The sequence below is a fragment of the Microtus pennsylvanicus genome, chromosome 5 (assembly GCF_037038515.1).
Source record: "Microtus pennsylvanicus isolate mMicPen1 chromosome 5, mMicPen1.hap1, whole genome shotgun sequence".
NCBI lineage: Eukaryota > Metazoa > Chordata > Mammalia > Rodentia > Cricetidae > Microtus > Microtus pennsylvanicus.
Window position 1 is genome coordinate 53616744 of NC_134583.1, and position 13963 is coordinate 53630706.

Genomic DNA, 13963 nt, shown 5'->3' on the forward strand with positions numbered 1-13963 from the left:
GTTGGCTGTGGTGGGCATATATACAGGTGAGAAAATTGTATAGGATTAAACAGCTACACACCGATGTGCACAAGTAGATCTGAAAAATCTGCACGACAATTAATAGCGCGCTTGTGATATAATTGTGGCAGACATGGCATGGGAAGAGCAGGGCAGTGAACAAAGAGTGTCTCTGTAATACTTTTTTTTTTTTTACAACGGCATGGGCGCCTTCAATTCTTTTGACATAAACTTTTAAAAATGCAGCAGTGAAACATATTGTTGTCTTAAAAACGCATTAGTAAACGTTGTTTCTAAGCAAACGCGCCTCAGCGAGTCCTACTAGTTTTCCTGAGTTATGCACACTCCGGGAATCCTCCAGCACAAAACAGGCGCCATTAGTTTGTTCTGAAGCCAGAGCTGAAAGAAGGAAGTCCCGGTACGGGAAGGGCGCTCTCCTTTCTGGGAAACTACGGTCTGATTGCAACCAGCACTAGCTGCCAACAAGTCTGTCCCGGCCACCGTTAACTTTACCCGAGTTTCTGAAGTACTATAGCGTAGCCCACTCCAAAAACAGAGATCAAACCGTTTATGATTGACCCTCACTTTCTCCATAAAGGGACGGCATGACTTTTATTGCACCCCGGCAAGACTTTTATTATTTATTTTGTTTAACCGGGTGCAGGACTTCTGTAGAGTGCAACTCGCAGCACGAGTGAACTTCACTTCCAGAAAGAAAGGGCAAGCGAGAACTCTGCGATGCTCCAACCCGTAGTCTGCAAAGCCTAGGATTTGCGCGAGCACCATGAACTTGGGTAAAGCGAAAGGGCCAAGGGAGAAGTGGCGGGCTGGAGAAGTCGCCCGCCCGAGCCTCAGTTTCCAGAAGAGCAACCTTCCCTCCAGCCCGGGAGCAGCGGTGCCCGCGCGCACCAGGAAGGGGTAAACTGAGGCACAGCAGGCGAAGGCGCGCACACGAGCCTTAGCAGCACCGGGCCGCCCCGCCTCACACCGCACAAAGCCTGAAGCGCGCGCCCTCGCCTCTGTGGGCGCCAAGCCCCGCCCCGCGCTCCCGCCCCATAACATGACGTCACCGCGGCGGCAGGCCCCGCCCCACCCGGGCCCGGCGGCATGACGTCACCGAGGCCCCACCCCTCCGGAGCGAGTTCGGTCCTGGCGTTCATTTCATTCCTGTCCTCATTCCGCACATTCTTCGCATCGCTCGCGCCGCTCCGCGCCGCCCGAGCCGAGCCGAGCCTCCGCGGCCCCGCCGCCCGCCGCGGGCGCCCCCCAGCACTTCGCACACTCGCTTCCAGCCCGCGGGAAGTCCGCGCGCCGGGGCCCGGGCCCGGGGCGGCCGCGGCGGGGCGCAGGCCATGCGCTGACCCCCCAGCGCGCAGCGTCGCCCGAGCGCGGGCAGCTGCCCCGGCGCGCCCTGCCAGTCCCGGGAGCCGGCGAGGCCGGCCTGGGGCGGCCCGGTGCGGGAGCACCGCGGGGAGTACCGGTTGGAGCAGCTCAGGGGCGACGGCCCAGCGTCCCGAAGTTTGCCGCGCCAGCTCGGGCGGCCGAGGTAAGTTGCGCGCGGGGCGGACGCGGGGGCGCGGGCTGCCTAGGCGTCACCGCAATCGGTGCTTTGTGTGCGGCTCCCGGGGCTCTCGGAGGGGAGCGGCCGCTCCGCCCTGCAAGTTGGGCCGCAGCCCCGCGCGGCAACAGGCGGCCCCGCTCCTCTCTTCTGCGCGCCCCTCTCTCCCGAGTTCTTCTCTCCCGCGCTCCTCGCTCCTTGTCCTGGAAGCACCGAGTTCCGCGCGATCGCGGGTGGGGAGAGCGTCCGGTGCGCAGCCTAGAGCCTGCAGCACGGCGACTCCCCCGGCGCCCGGCCCCTTCGGGGTCCGCGCCGACCCGGGCTCCTCCTCCCCGGAGATGAAAGAGGGCTCTCTCGCCCTTGCCGCCTCTCCAGCGCTGCCGCCGCCGCCGCCGCCGCCGCTCCAGTGCACATTCAAGTGGAAAATTTTCAGGAGTCAGCAGAAACATTGTGTCCAAAAAAGACTGAGTCGCAGTTACCACCAAACCCGGGAGCCGACTCTCCCTGGAAAACTTCCCCTCAGTAGGAAATACTGGGGGATTTGTTTGTTTATTGGAGGAGAAACGATCCCCAGGAGGGCAAAGAAATCTGGGGACACTTTTAGCCTTTGTTCGCGGCAGCACCACTTGTTTTCAAAGTCCAGAGGCCCGTTTGAAAGAAAGTTCAACTTCTAGGAGTTTTTCTTTTTTTTTTTTAAATTTATTTCTTAAAAAAAGAAATCAAAGCTACATTCTAAGGAGTCGAAAACAATGAGGGGTCCACACTTCTTCCCACGAAAATAAAACCCAGACCACAGTTTTCCTCTCTTTTTAATCGTCTTTCTTTTTAAAGATTTATTTAAAGTTGAATGGTGTCACCCGTATAAAAATATTTATGAAACAATGAAATACCAGCCACCAGCGTTTCTCAGGAGGCTTGTTAAGTTCTTAGAAGCTGTCTGTGATTTACAGAAATGCAAATTGATCTCAGCGCTGGAAACTTACGGACAGATATTCCAGGAATCGGGAGCGTAGAAAGGCCGGGTTTTAAAATAGCACATTTGAAAGGAGCCGAGGCCCTTGGGGCAAAAAGGTCTGTAAATACGATCAGATTTCAAAATAGTGAAAAGGAAAATATTTCAATTTCTACAGATAATGCAAAGTAACAGAACTCAGTCTCCTCCCCGCCTTGTGGCCTGGATTCGTTCTGGAAGTTTAGGTGGTCTGGTGGCATCGGGTGTGCTAAGTACCTGCAGGTGGTTCCCCGGGTGGACAGATCCTTCCCGTTAGGGAGACGCGATCTACCGGGAGCCAAGGGGTGGCTTGTCTGTGCAAGCCTGAGCTCTCGGGTGGGGGCTAATCTGCCTTGAGACTGGGGCTGGGAATAGTCCTCAGGCTGCACAGACTGTGCCAGGGGCTTCCGCCTTTCAGCCCAGTCTGCGCTTTTTTGTGAATAGCAGGATCTTTGGGCCCAGGCACATCTGAATGCTTATAAGGGTCAGACTTAGATCCAACTTTGGTAAGAACCTTTCCTCTTTAGAAGGAAACAGTAGAGCCAGTTACAGCGCGGCTCCGGAAAGACAAACGCGTTTACTTGAACCTTTGTCGATAGCAGGGTTTTGAATTGTTGGCGATTTTAGGGGAAAGGCGTACTTTTCTAATCTCCGTGTTTCCATAAATGGTCACAAGATATTTTTGTGTAGTATTTCTTTGGATGTGTAACTGTGCTGGACTCTCAGGTTTCAGGTTTTCAACAGTTTACAATTCTTTTATTTGTTGTTGGTATAAAAAAAATGAACTGATAAGCTGTCTCCGTTACTGGGTCTTGCTGATGTCCTCAGTAAAACCATTTTATTTTCACTTTAATGGCAAGTATTGTTTAAACTGCAGCCTTAGGGAAATATTAGAATACTTTTCATTTTTTTTTAAAAACAAGTTGAAACAAAGCCAGAGAAACACTTTGCCTTTACAAAAGAGTTAAAAAAAGGGGGGGGGGGAGGCTAGAATCTTTGTGTGAGTTCCTCCTTCCTAGGTTTCTTTATAGACTCTGGGCACACTCTGGGATTATTGGAAGTTTTGTACAAGCAAAGGCCAGGACTTATGTATATAGTTAGTGACCTTTAATCTGAAGCAGGCAGACATCCTAGCATAGTCTGACCCAGGCTGCAGAAACTCTGAATGAGTAACTCTCTCTTGTTCTGTGGTACAGTGTGCACCTCCCCGCACTGTGAAAGGGTGGGAGTGGGCTTTCAAGGGTCACCTGGCGGGGAGTCAGCTTCCTGCCCCTCCTGCTTTCTCCCCCCTGCCCATTTGCTGTATGCAGCTGGAATTAGATGTTCACATACTCACTTTGGGTCCTGCGTCTTCTGATTAGAGAAAGCAGAAAACTAAGAAAAAAAATGAGTTCATTAGTCCATAACCAGTGTTGATTTTAGTTGGTTCTGATATAAACAGACGGAGATGTAAGAAGGCATATCTTCATGGGACTCTCTGGGGAGGAATATCCTTCTAGTCACTGGTCCAGACTGCATTTGGCATCATATTGTCTGTGGACAAGTCTATAACAAGAGCAGTTGAGAGACCGGAGACCCCAAGCATGAAACAAGCCATTAGCAGCATTAGGGAGTTGCCTGCTTTGGAAATGGATAGATCCCCTCCGCCCCTAATCCATGGCGATTTTATGAGAGGAGCCTGGACATCTATAGGATTGTTTTCCTCTTTAATCTCATGTGTTACGGGTTAATTGTGAGCATAATTCTACTGCTCGCAAATGGAAATTGTGATGGTGTCTTATCACCACAGAGGTCGGCGCAGATAACTGTGTATGATCCGGCGGGCCTAAAAATAATAACCCTAGCCACGCAGAAAAATTAGGGCTCTCGCTTTGAAGCTACCATTTGTGGTGCTTGGATTCTGTTTTCCAGCAAAGGGAGTATGAAAGCAGAGAAAAAGTATACATATGTATTTCTGAGTTAGAGCTGTGCCGAATCTGTTGAGTGGTAAAACTTTGAGTAGAGTCTGACCCCCCCAACCCCCAGAGGTTTAAGAAATACTGACTAAAGCAAGTGTTCACCCCTAAGCTGCAAGAAGACATTGTTTTTGTTAATCAAGGCAGGCCCAGCTTCTCTTTCAGAATTCGGTGCCTGGAATTGTAGGCTGCTTGTGTACTACATCTGAACTCAGCACGAAAAATACATTGTTGCTCCCCCTCATTGGTTAACATAGGCTGTGCTTGGCTGTCTGGGCATTGGTGATGGCTGCCACCATGCTTTTTAGCTTTCTGTTGCCTTTCTTAGCAGTAGAGGCTTTAGGTCATCTTATTTTGAAGTTGGGGCCTAAGTCATGTAGTATCAATATGCTTTGTTCCATATTCATCAGGTACAGGATCAAATTGGGTCTGTCCTTAGCGGCGTCTCAGGCCTGGGCTTTTGGATAGACGCTAGTCTAGACCCCGTTGTGTGGCAGCTGTTGTGCCTCTCTGAACAGGGTATTCCATGCTTCTGGCTTCCAGGACATAGTGTGTAACTGGAATATTTTGGTTCTCCGTTTTTTGGACGGTTTTTGTTTAGTTTCAAAGCTGTGAACCTAGTTGCCAGTCCTTCGAGGCTCTTTTTTATGGGCTTCCTTAGTGCTGTCCCATGTTTGAACTTGAGGTTGAAATGTGATCATTTCTTCAGAAATCTTCAGTTTTTGCAGTGGGGCAGAGTAGAGAATTTTGAAATGTGTATTTTTTTCCCTTGGTCCAAGTGAATGTTAAGTCCTGGTTTTGCAGGGCAGGGATTGGGTCAGTGTTTCCCACGGGGTGGGTTACTCTTAGATACCAAGGTCCCATTTTGTTCACTTATGCAGTTGGGTGTCTCAGGGTGGTTTATACACACACACACACACACACACACACACACACACACACACACCTCTCTACTGATTGAATAATGGGGATGGCTCTTCAGAGAAGCTGTCTCTTCAGTTTCATGGCAGCCTAAGGGAAGGCTCTGCACCCCCCACCCCTATTTCAAGCTGGTATTTGTTATCCTGGTGCTTTCCACATTCACTCTAGTTTTCAAGGCTCCGTCCTGTGATTTCATTCGCTTTTTTTCCTCATTCTGAAGCTGATCCCATGCAGCCGACTTTCAGCCTACTGTATAGTAGAGGATGATCCAGAACTCATGATCCTCCTGCTTCTTCTGTGCAGATTCTGGATTACAGGCTGGGTGGGTTTATAGCCTTGCTTGGGATCAGACTCCGGGCCTCATGCATGATAGGGAACCCCTGTAACAAGGAAGCCTTATTGTCAACCCTGTATTAACTTATTTTAATTGGGAAAGACGGTGTTGGAAAATGAGCTTAGACTTAAATGTGGACTAATTCACTGATGAAGAGATTAAGCATCCGCCTCTGCAGGGGGACGTTCTGGGGTCTCACAGGATCTGGCGGGTTTAGACACACATGCAGAAGATGACCAGCTCTGAGGTCTGAGAGTACACGGCAGTGCTCATGACGACCAGCTCTGAGGTCTGAGAGTACACGGCAGTGCTCATGACGACCAGCTCTGAGGTCTGAGAGTACACGGCAGTGCTCATGACGACCAGCTCTGAGGTCTGAGAGTACACGGCAGTGCTCATGACGACCAGCTCTGAGGTCTGAGAGTACACGGTAGTGCTCATGACGACCAGCTCTGAGGTCTGAGAGTACACGGCAGTGCTCATGACGACCAGCTCTGAGGTCTGAGAGTACACGGTAGTGCTCATGACGACCAGCTCTGAGGTCTGAGAGTATACGGCAGTGCTCATGACGACCAGCTCTGAGGTCTGAGAGTACACGGTAGTGCTCATGACGACCAGCTCTGAGGTCTGAGAGTACACGGCAGCACTGATGGGTCCTGAAAAACTGCTGCTGATGGCGGGAAATGCTAATTATGTGAGAACGCACTGAACTTGTATTCTCTGGAATGAACTTAAAAAAAAATACATCACTCTGCTGCCTTTTAAAAAAATATAGGCACAGCGTTCTGATTATCATAATTCAGTTCAGCTTCGCTCTTGGATGGAGTTCAAGTGCAATCTCAATTTAACTTGAAAGGTTTTTTTGTTTTTTGTTTTTTTTAAATCTGAGAATGTTTCAGAAAATTTGAGAAGTTCATCCAAGACTGTTGTCCACTTAGGTGTGGGGATGGCGGTGGGCAGAGAAAACCAGTATTCACTTTGTAGTAGTTCTGCTGTGGGTGTTGAGGGGGAGCTGGCTGCCTCCATTTTTGCTTTCAGTCACCTCGGGGACTGTCACCTGATGCTCCAGCTGCAGCGTTCTCACTGCAAACCAGTGTCTTTTCTCTAATAGATAGTCAATTAGATAGATGAATATTTTATGATCTTCTGCAAAGACAGGAAAATCTCTAGGAAAATAGGAAGACACATGAATTCGTTTGACAAAAGACCCGGTCAATCTTTCATGCCAAGCCTTTGGAAGGCAATACCTGTTTGCCTTCACACCATGACTTCTGATGGCTTTGACAGCATCCATCCCAGGGCCCCATAGCCTACAATTTTTCTATGACCTTGTTATCTTTTTCAAGGAAAATGAAGTTAGTGAAGAAAGGACAACTTAGATGCCCTGAATCCTGTTGCCGAAGTGCAGAGAACCTGCAAACACCAAATGACTTCATTTGCTCTGGCTCTGAAGAACTGAATTCACTTCCATAGTGGTGGAATAAAAGGAGCTAAGCGTTTTAAATAGCCACTCCCCGAGGCCCGCCTGGCCCAAGTGTTTTTTTTGAGAAAAGGGCATTGTCTGCTCCTGCGCTAGCTGGGAGCCTGCCTGCTCACCCTCCCCCCACCAGCCATGTTCCAGTTCTGAAGTTGACATCTGCTTTTCTTGTTCACCTGCTCTGTCCCCACTCACAAGTGCATATGCAGCGCACACATGTGCGTTCTGCAGGTAGCCCTGGTGTCTGACATGAAGTGTGTGTGGTATGTGTTTCAAGTCCCCACTAGGGGAAACACAAAGCTAATGGCACAAAATGAAATGTAAACACCATAGCGGCCGACATGCCTCTGCTGCTGGGCTCCTGTCCCACAACGGTGCTTTCTGGGCAGGCGAGCCTATTGTTGTGGCAGCAACAGGCAGCAGAAGTTGGGGCACCATATGGCCCATGAGGGCCTCAGATAAGCTGTCTAGTGAGTCAGCTTATCAATAGCACTTTGATACGCCTCATTTTCAGATCACCCATCACCCGGCCTGGGGTGTGCTTGGGTCTCATTCCAAAACCATTGTGAGCCCATGTTTCCATTGGAAGGATCTCGTTCAGTCCTTTACTCCCCGGCTGCCTCCTCATTCGGAGCCTCCCGGAGACAATGGTGGTGAAAGTCAGCTCCCATCAGCTAAAGGGACGCTGGTGCCGCCCTAAAGTCCTTAGGTGTTGCCATCGATAGACTGGCAGAGAGCAGGCTGTCAGTACTTCTTTCATATTGGCGGAGCCCAGAGGTCCCCTAATTTAGAGTTGGCTTTTGTTTTAAGTACCGAGGAGATAACATTGCTGCTGTTTCTAGTCTGATAAGAGGGTTCTGCTAGATATCCAGAAAACCTCCGTAATTTTCTTTCACCTTCACCACGAAGTGCAGAAATGATTGACATGTGTGTCTGGAAGGACTGCCTGTGATTTGGAGGCAGGAAATGACTCCTTTTCATACCCAGGAATTGTTAAGAAATGCTTCTAGAATTTCACTCAGGTGTCCAGTAAAAGCTGAATCCAAGTCAGAATCACTCCATTGCTGAGCGGCTAGAGCTGCAGGGCCCCGTGCACACACTGGATGGTTTAGGACACTTGGCCATGCACATGACCACTGGTTTATCAGCTCCTGGGCAGATGTTTTTGCCTCAGTTATACATGCCTGGGAAGCCAGGGTGAGACCCTTTCCCCATCACCCCCACCTGTATGGGTACACCCAACCTTCAGACCCCTCTCCCATTTTACATTTTGCCATTTGTGTTTTAACTAAGGGCATGAAGACCTGTTTAGTGGCTGATTCAGGGTTCTTCCTTCTTCATGCCCAGGTCAGCCTCTAATCCTGCCTATGTCATTAACACCAGCATAGAGACTGAAGGGCTGGGCCTCTCATTGCTCTCTGATTCTAAACCTCTCTGAAGATGGGAGGGGACCATGTTCTATTTGTTTCTCTTTTTATCCTCTGATCGAGTCAGGGTGAGTGATTTCTCAGTTATCTGTGAGGCTGTGTGTGTCTAGGAATTTAGAGGAATCTTCACGGAACTAAAAAAGTGTGCACAAACCTTTTTAAAGCTATTTATTAGTATAGATTGTGTGTGTGCCATCTTATTGGCCCACATTTTTGTACAAAAGAAGCAATGAAACAACCTGGACCATCCTTTCTGTGTCTGCCATCACCAGCTCCCTGGAGAGCACTGTAGTTGTTTGCAGATGTGATTCCCAGGGCTGCAAGGCTCTGACTGCTGAGGTTCTGCTGTTTGAGCAGGGAAGACTCTAGAGCCCCTCCTGCACGGTGGAGCACCGAGGGGTCAGGAGAGTAAGAGCCCAACAGCAGTCTGAATCAGACTCACAGGAAGCACGATGCTTCCTCTGCATCCATCTCGGGCATTCTCCTGATCTTTGTAGAGCTGCTGCTGCCCCTGTGCCTTTGAACAATGTCAGCAACTTGGTGATCAGGAAAAGGCAGCCAGCGAGCAGTCTCTAGGCCCTTCCAAGACAGACATGCACAGAGAGGTTGTGACAAGTCAGTGGGGAAGGTAGGCGTATCGAATTTCCTGAGTTCTAAAGGGCAAATGTTTATTTTATTATTTTCACTTTTGTGGTGCTAAACATCATACACACACACACACACACACACACACACACACACACACACACACTTCCACTAAGTTACATCCCCAGCCCAGGAGGTGTTTTTACTCTTTATTTTTCTCTCCTCTATCTCAGGTTGGCCTAGAACCTGAGGATGACTTTGAACTGACTGTCCTGTATCCATTTCCTGAGTGATGGGATAATGGGCTTGTGTCACCTGGTTTGTGTGGAACCCCAGACTTCCTACAGACAGGCAGGCCCTCTACCAACTGAGCCTTGCAACTCCAGTGTTTTGGTGCTTGGGTGTGTGGGAATGGGAGAATCGTGGCAAACCTGATCTTCCATATGACTACAGATACTCTCTTGAGCCTGGAGACTGCGTGCAGCCAGTGTGATCGGTGTGAGACAAGCCACAGAGGCAGTAGTGAGCACACCTAAGAATGTCACATTGCTCAGGGTGAGATTGTGTAGAAAAGTGTGGCCCTTGATCGTGCTGGGCTGTCTTGGCTGCTATGACCTTGAGGAGATTAATTTCTGACCTTGGGCTTTGGTATCTGCAGTTAGAAGTTTCCTCCTCTTATCCCCTCCCTTTTTTGTAGGTCAGGATTTTCCCCTACCTACCCCCCATCCCCCACAGGGTTTCTCTGTATAGTCTTGACTGCCCTGGAACTAGCTCTGTAGACCAGCTGGACTTGAACTCAGAGATCCGCCTGCCTCTTCCTCCCAAGTGCTGGGATTAAAGGTGTGTGCCACCACCGCCCTGCATGACGGGGTCTTTTTATGTAGCCCAGTTTGGCCTGGAATTCATGATCCTTCTGTCTCAGCCTCTGGAAAGCTTACGGTTACAAACCAGTACCACCGTGACTGGTGTCTGTCTGCCTGCATGTCTGTAAATCTAAGCCACACTGCATTGTACCGTGGGCTCTCAGTGCAGACCAGACTTTTTAGGGATGACCTGGGGGTCAGCCTACAGGGTAGCTTTGGAGAATAGCCAAGGCTGAGGTGGTTCCTCAGAAAACCTGGATCTCACCCAGGCAAGGCTGAAGCTGCCCTGCACCTCTACCCTCATACCCAGGAACCACTCTCCCCTGTGCAGTGGGTGGAGGGACCCCTCAGGAAATACATAACAGTTGAAGTTCCCTTTGCCAAGTGGTAATAAAGAATTAAATGAAAATTCTTCATAAATAGGTAATTTAAATTTGTCTGAAAGAAGCCTTTTTGAGGCTTCCATCCTGATTCTGAGCTTGGCGTCTTCAAGTTCTTTTCTTTGCTGACTGTTGTCAGAAGGGGCCTTTTCAAGGGAGATAGCGCCAAGGGCTTGGACCTGCCTGGAATCCCCTGGGGTTCTGAGAGCACCTTGGGTGGCAGGGAGCGACACTGATCATGCCTAACTACATTGTCCTCTTTGTAATTTTAGTTTTTCAAACAGGGTTTCACTAGTATAGCTGTGGCTGATCTGGAACTCATGGTGTAGACCAGGCTAGCCTAGCCTCAAAGTCACAAACTCTGCCTCCCCGCATCTGATCCTCTTGAAACTACTTAAGGTAGGTTGCCTTCTGGTTCCTTACCTGGAAGATGGACTGAGGCATTGGAGTGATGGTTCCACACCGCAGAGTGGCTGCTCTTAGTTCCCTGGCCCTGTGCTCCCAAAGACTGCAGACTGCCCTGTTGGTCTCTGTTTCAGGAGGCTTCCCTTTTCTCTGGGCTTCATGTACATTTCACATGGTAATTCGGGTCCTGTGGGAGCTGGGCACAGCCTTTTTCTTTCATTACTTGCTATTTGCATCTTCAGGAGGACAGGGCGTTTGTTAGCGTAAGTGAACGTCTAATTCAAGGTATCCTGGACAAGTGAGCCGGCTCCTTGGAAGTCAGATTGCCTGTTGTTTTTTCCTTCTTTTGAATTCTTTCACAATTTCACGTGGGTAGTTTTTTTTTAAGTCAGCTGCTTCTAGCTGGTCCTGCTCTGCTCAGATTCTCAGTACACTTTAGGGTGTGTCATTGACCCTGAGTTTTTAAGGCCACTCTGGCTGAACAGTCTGAGCAGTTAAAGCTCGCTCTGTGGGAGCCTGAGCCAGGGACCACCTGCATTTTATCGGCCTCCTTTCCTTATCTCCTCGGAAGCCATGCGTGGAAGGGTGTGCTACTCCGTCAGTTTCCCAGTCTGAAAACTTTGAAACTGGAAATGTTTGAGGGTGGAGGGTGGTGGTGCCGGACAGCAGCTTTTGCAGACGGGCAGACTGATTGGGCAGCAAGACTTCAAGCTCGACACCGTCTCCGCCCCAGCGGCTCTCCAGAAAGCTAGTGTGCTGTGTACTTTCAGAGGTTAACTTTTACAATGTGTGAGCTGTGTCTTCAAAGTCATGGGCCCAGGATCCGGTCACTGAACTGACTGGCGTCTGTTGTACCCCCTGCCACGTCTCATGAATTTTGTGGTGGTTCAAGCGATTAATAATATTTAGACCTAATGAAAGGAGCTTACATCGGTTTGCTGGGTTTAGTGAAGGGACAGGAAGAACCAGAGAGGTTCCTTAAAGGGACCCACAGGGGTATTTCCAGTGAAGCATATTGGGTGGAGTCTAATCCAGTGGTAGAGCCCTGACCCAGTATGTACAAGAACCTGGGTTCATTTTAGCATAGTCTGAGCCCTGTGGGTCAGACGCAGGCAGATCTCTGTGGATTCAAGGCTAGCCAGAGCTGTGTGAGACTCCATCTACAAAGCATGGGAAATCTTTCACCTCCTGTGTGCTAGTAATGTTACTGGCCCCTGAATGACGGATGCTCTTTGTAGTTACTGATTACATTTGTTTACATATTTATTTATGTATTTGAGGGTCTTATGTAGCCAAGGTTAGCATCAGACTTGTTCACCCGCATAGCTTCTGGCCCTCCTGCTTCCCCCGAGAGTGCTGAGATCTAACCCAGGGAATTGTGCTTGCTGGGCAAGCTAGCCTTCCACCAACTGCTCTGAAACTTGAAGGCATCTAATGAAATGACATCATGAAGGATCAAGTAGATAAGTCACCTCTGAAAGGCACGTGGGCTACTTGCCCATCACGTCCAGTATGTAAATTGATGTAAGGCGGGGAGGGAGGAGCCTACGTCATCTTTAATTGACAGCCCAGTTTTCAGCCTCTGCTCTGCCTCTGAACGTTCACGGGGCCTTTCCCACCCTCGCGTCCTTCAGTCACACCCTGATTGTCTTCCTCAGCACTGTGGCCACTGTTTATAGCTTCTGACGCTCTGCTCAGTGTGGCTTGCCTTGGCACCCTGTCTTACTCTCAGAATGCCCCAGTTCATAACATGTGGTGTATGGCATTTCTAATAAGGGATTGTCCGATTCCGTGTTTATTCGGCAGAAAGGAGAGTGTCTGGGCAGGAGGCCTGTGTGGCCTTTGGTGTTTAGCTTTGTGGTCTTGTGGAGAAGGAGCAAAGGTCCTTAGACTTCCAGTGCCTCCCTCGCTCTTTAGGAAGACAGCGCTGGTGTCCCTCTCCTTCCTACTGGGGAGGAAAAAAGTTAGTATGTATTACTCCATCCTAGCGGGTCTTTTTTGATTGTTTTTAAGACAGGGTCTCACTGTGTAGTTTGACTGGCCCCGCTGAAACTCTGCGTAGATAAGACTGGCCCTGAACTCACAGAGCTGCGCCTGCCTCTGCTTCCCCAAGTGTTGGGATTAAAGGCCAGGCCTTATCCAGCTGTGCTGTCTCAATTATGTCATTCAGTTCAGTGTGTCTTTTTTTTTTTTGGTTTTTCGAGACAGGGTTTCTCTGTGGTTTTGGAGCCTGTCCTGGAACTAGCTCTTGTAGACCAGGCTGGTCTCGAACTCACAGAGATCCGCCTGCCTCTGCCTCCCAAGTGCTGGGATTAAAGGCGAGCGCCACCACCCCCCGGCTCAGTTCAGTGTCTTTGAGATGCCAGGAGACTGGAGCCTCTGGGTTTGGTATTTGAGCCCCGGTAGCGTGTCTTCATTGAGGCAGCTGACAGAGAGATGGGCATTGACGGTATACTCTAGGAGTCTGGGGCATGTTCCCTTTGCTGGGCTGGAAAGCCTCTGCTATCGTTTCTCCTGTGGCCTCAGCTGTGCTAAGGATGTGGCTCAAGGCCCCAGAGGAGCCAGGCAAGATCTCTGCCATGCCACGGAGTCATGCCCGCAGCCAACCAAAGGGCTTTAGATCTAGCGTGACGTTGGGATGCCTACCCCTGGAGCTGCTGGGGTACCCGAGACGGAGTCCTGGAGTCCAAGTCCGCACCGCCCCTTTAAAGCCAGTTCACCCCCTTGACCTTTTTAGTTGTGGTAATTCCTGGGCTGCCCAGCAGGAATTTGGGCAGGTAGGGGAGGAGTTCTTAAATACCAGCCATTTAAATGTAAAAGCTCCATTTGTAGTTAGGCCTGCGGAGAAGCCCCGAGAGGTTTAGTAAGCTTCCTTAGGTCACACAGCCAGTTCTTAGATATGCATGCTAACGAAGGGTTTAGGATTAACTTACCTGTCAGGTTTTACTGTGGAATTTGAATGAGTTAAGATAGGCTGATGTGGAAACAAAGAGACTTCTCTGTTAATGATTTTGCCTCGGAAAGAGGGCGGTGAACAATACTTTATCTCTGGCGGTTCTATTTTCTC

General features: G+C 49.7%; 1 protein-coding gene across 1 annotated transcript in view; it reads left to right on the top strand.

Annotated features, from left to right (window-relative positions):
• Nucleotides 1-1421: 1421 nt before the first annotated feature.
• The window catches only part of Tead1 (TEA domain transcription factor 1), a 233224-nt gene continuing 220682 nt past the window's right edge, over nt 1422-13963 (top strand). Inside the window, exon 1 of the mRNA XM_075971923.1 lies at nt 1422-1546. The gene's annotated coding sequence lies outside the window, so the exon portion shown is untranslated. The remainder of the gene's footprint in view (nt 1547-13963) is intronic.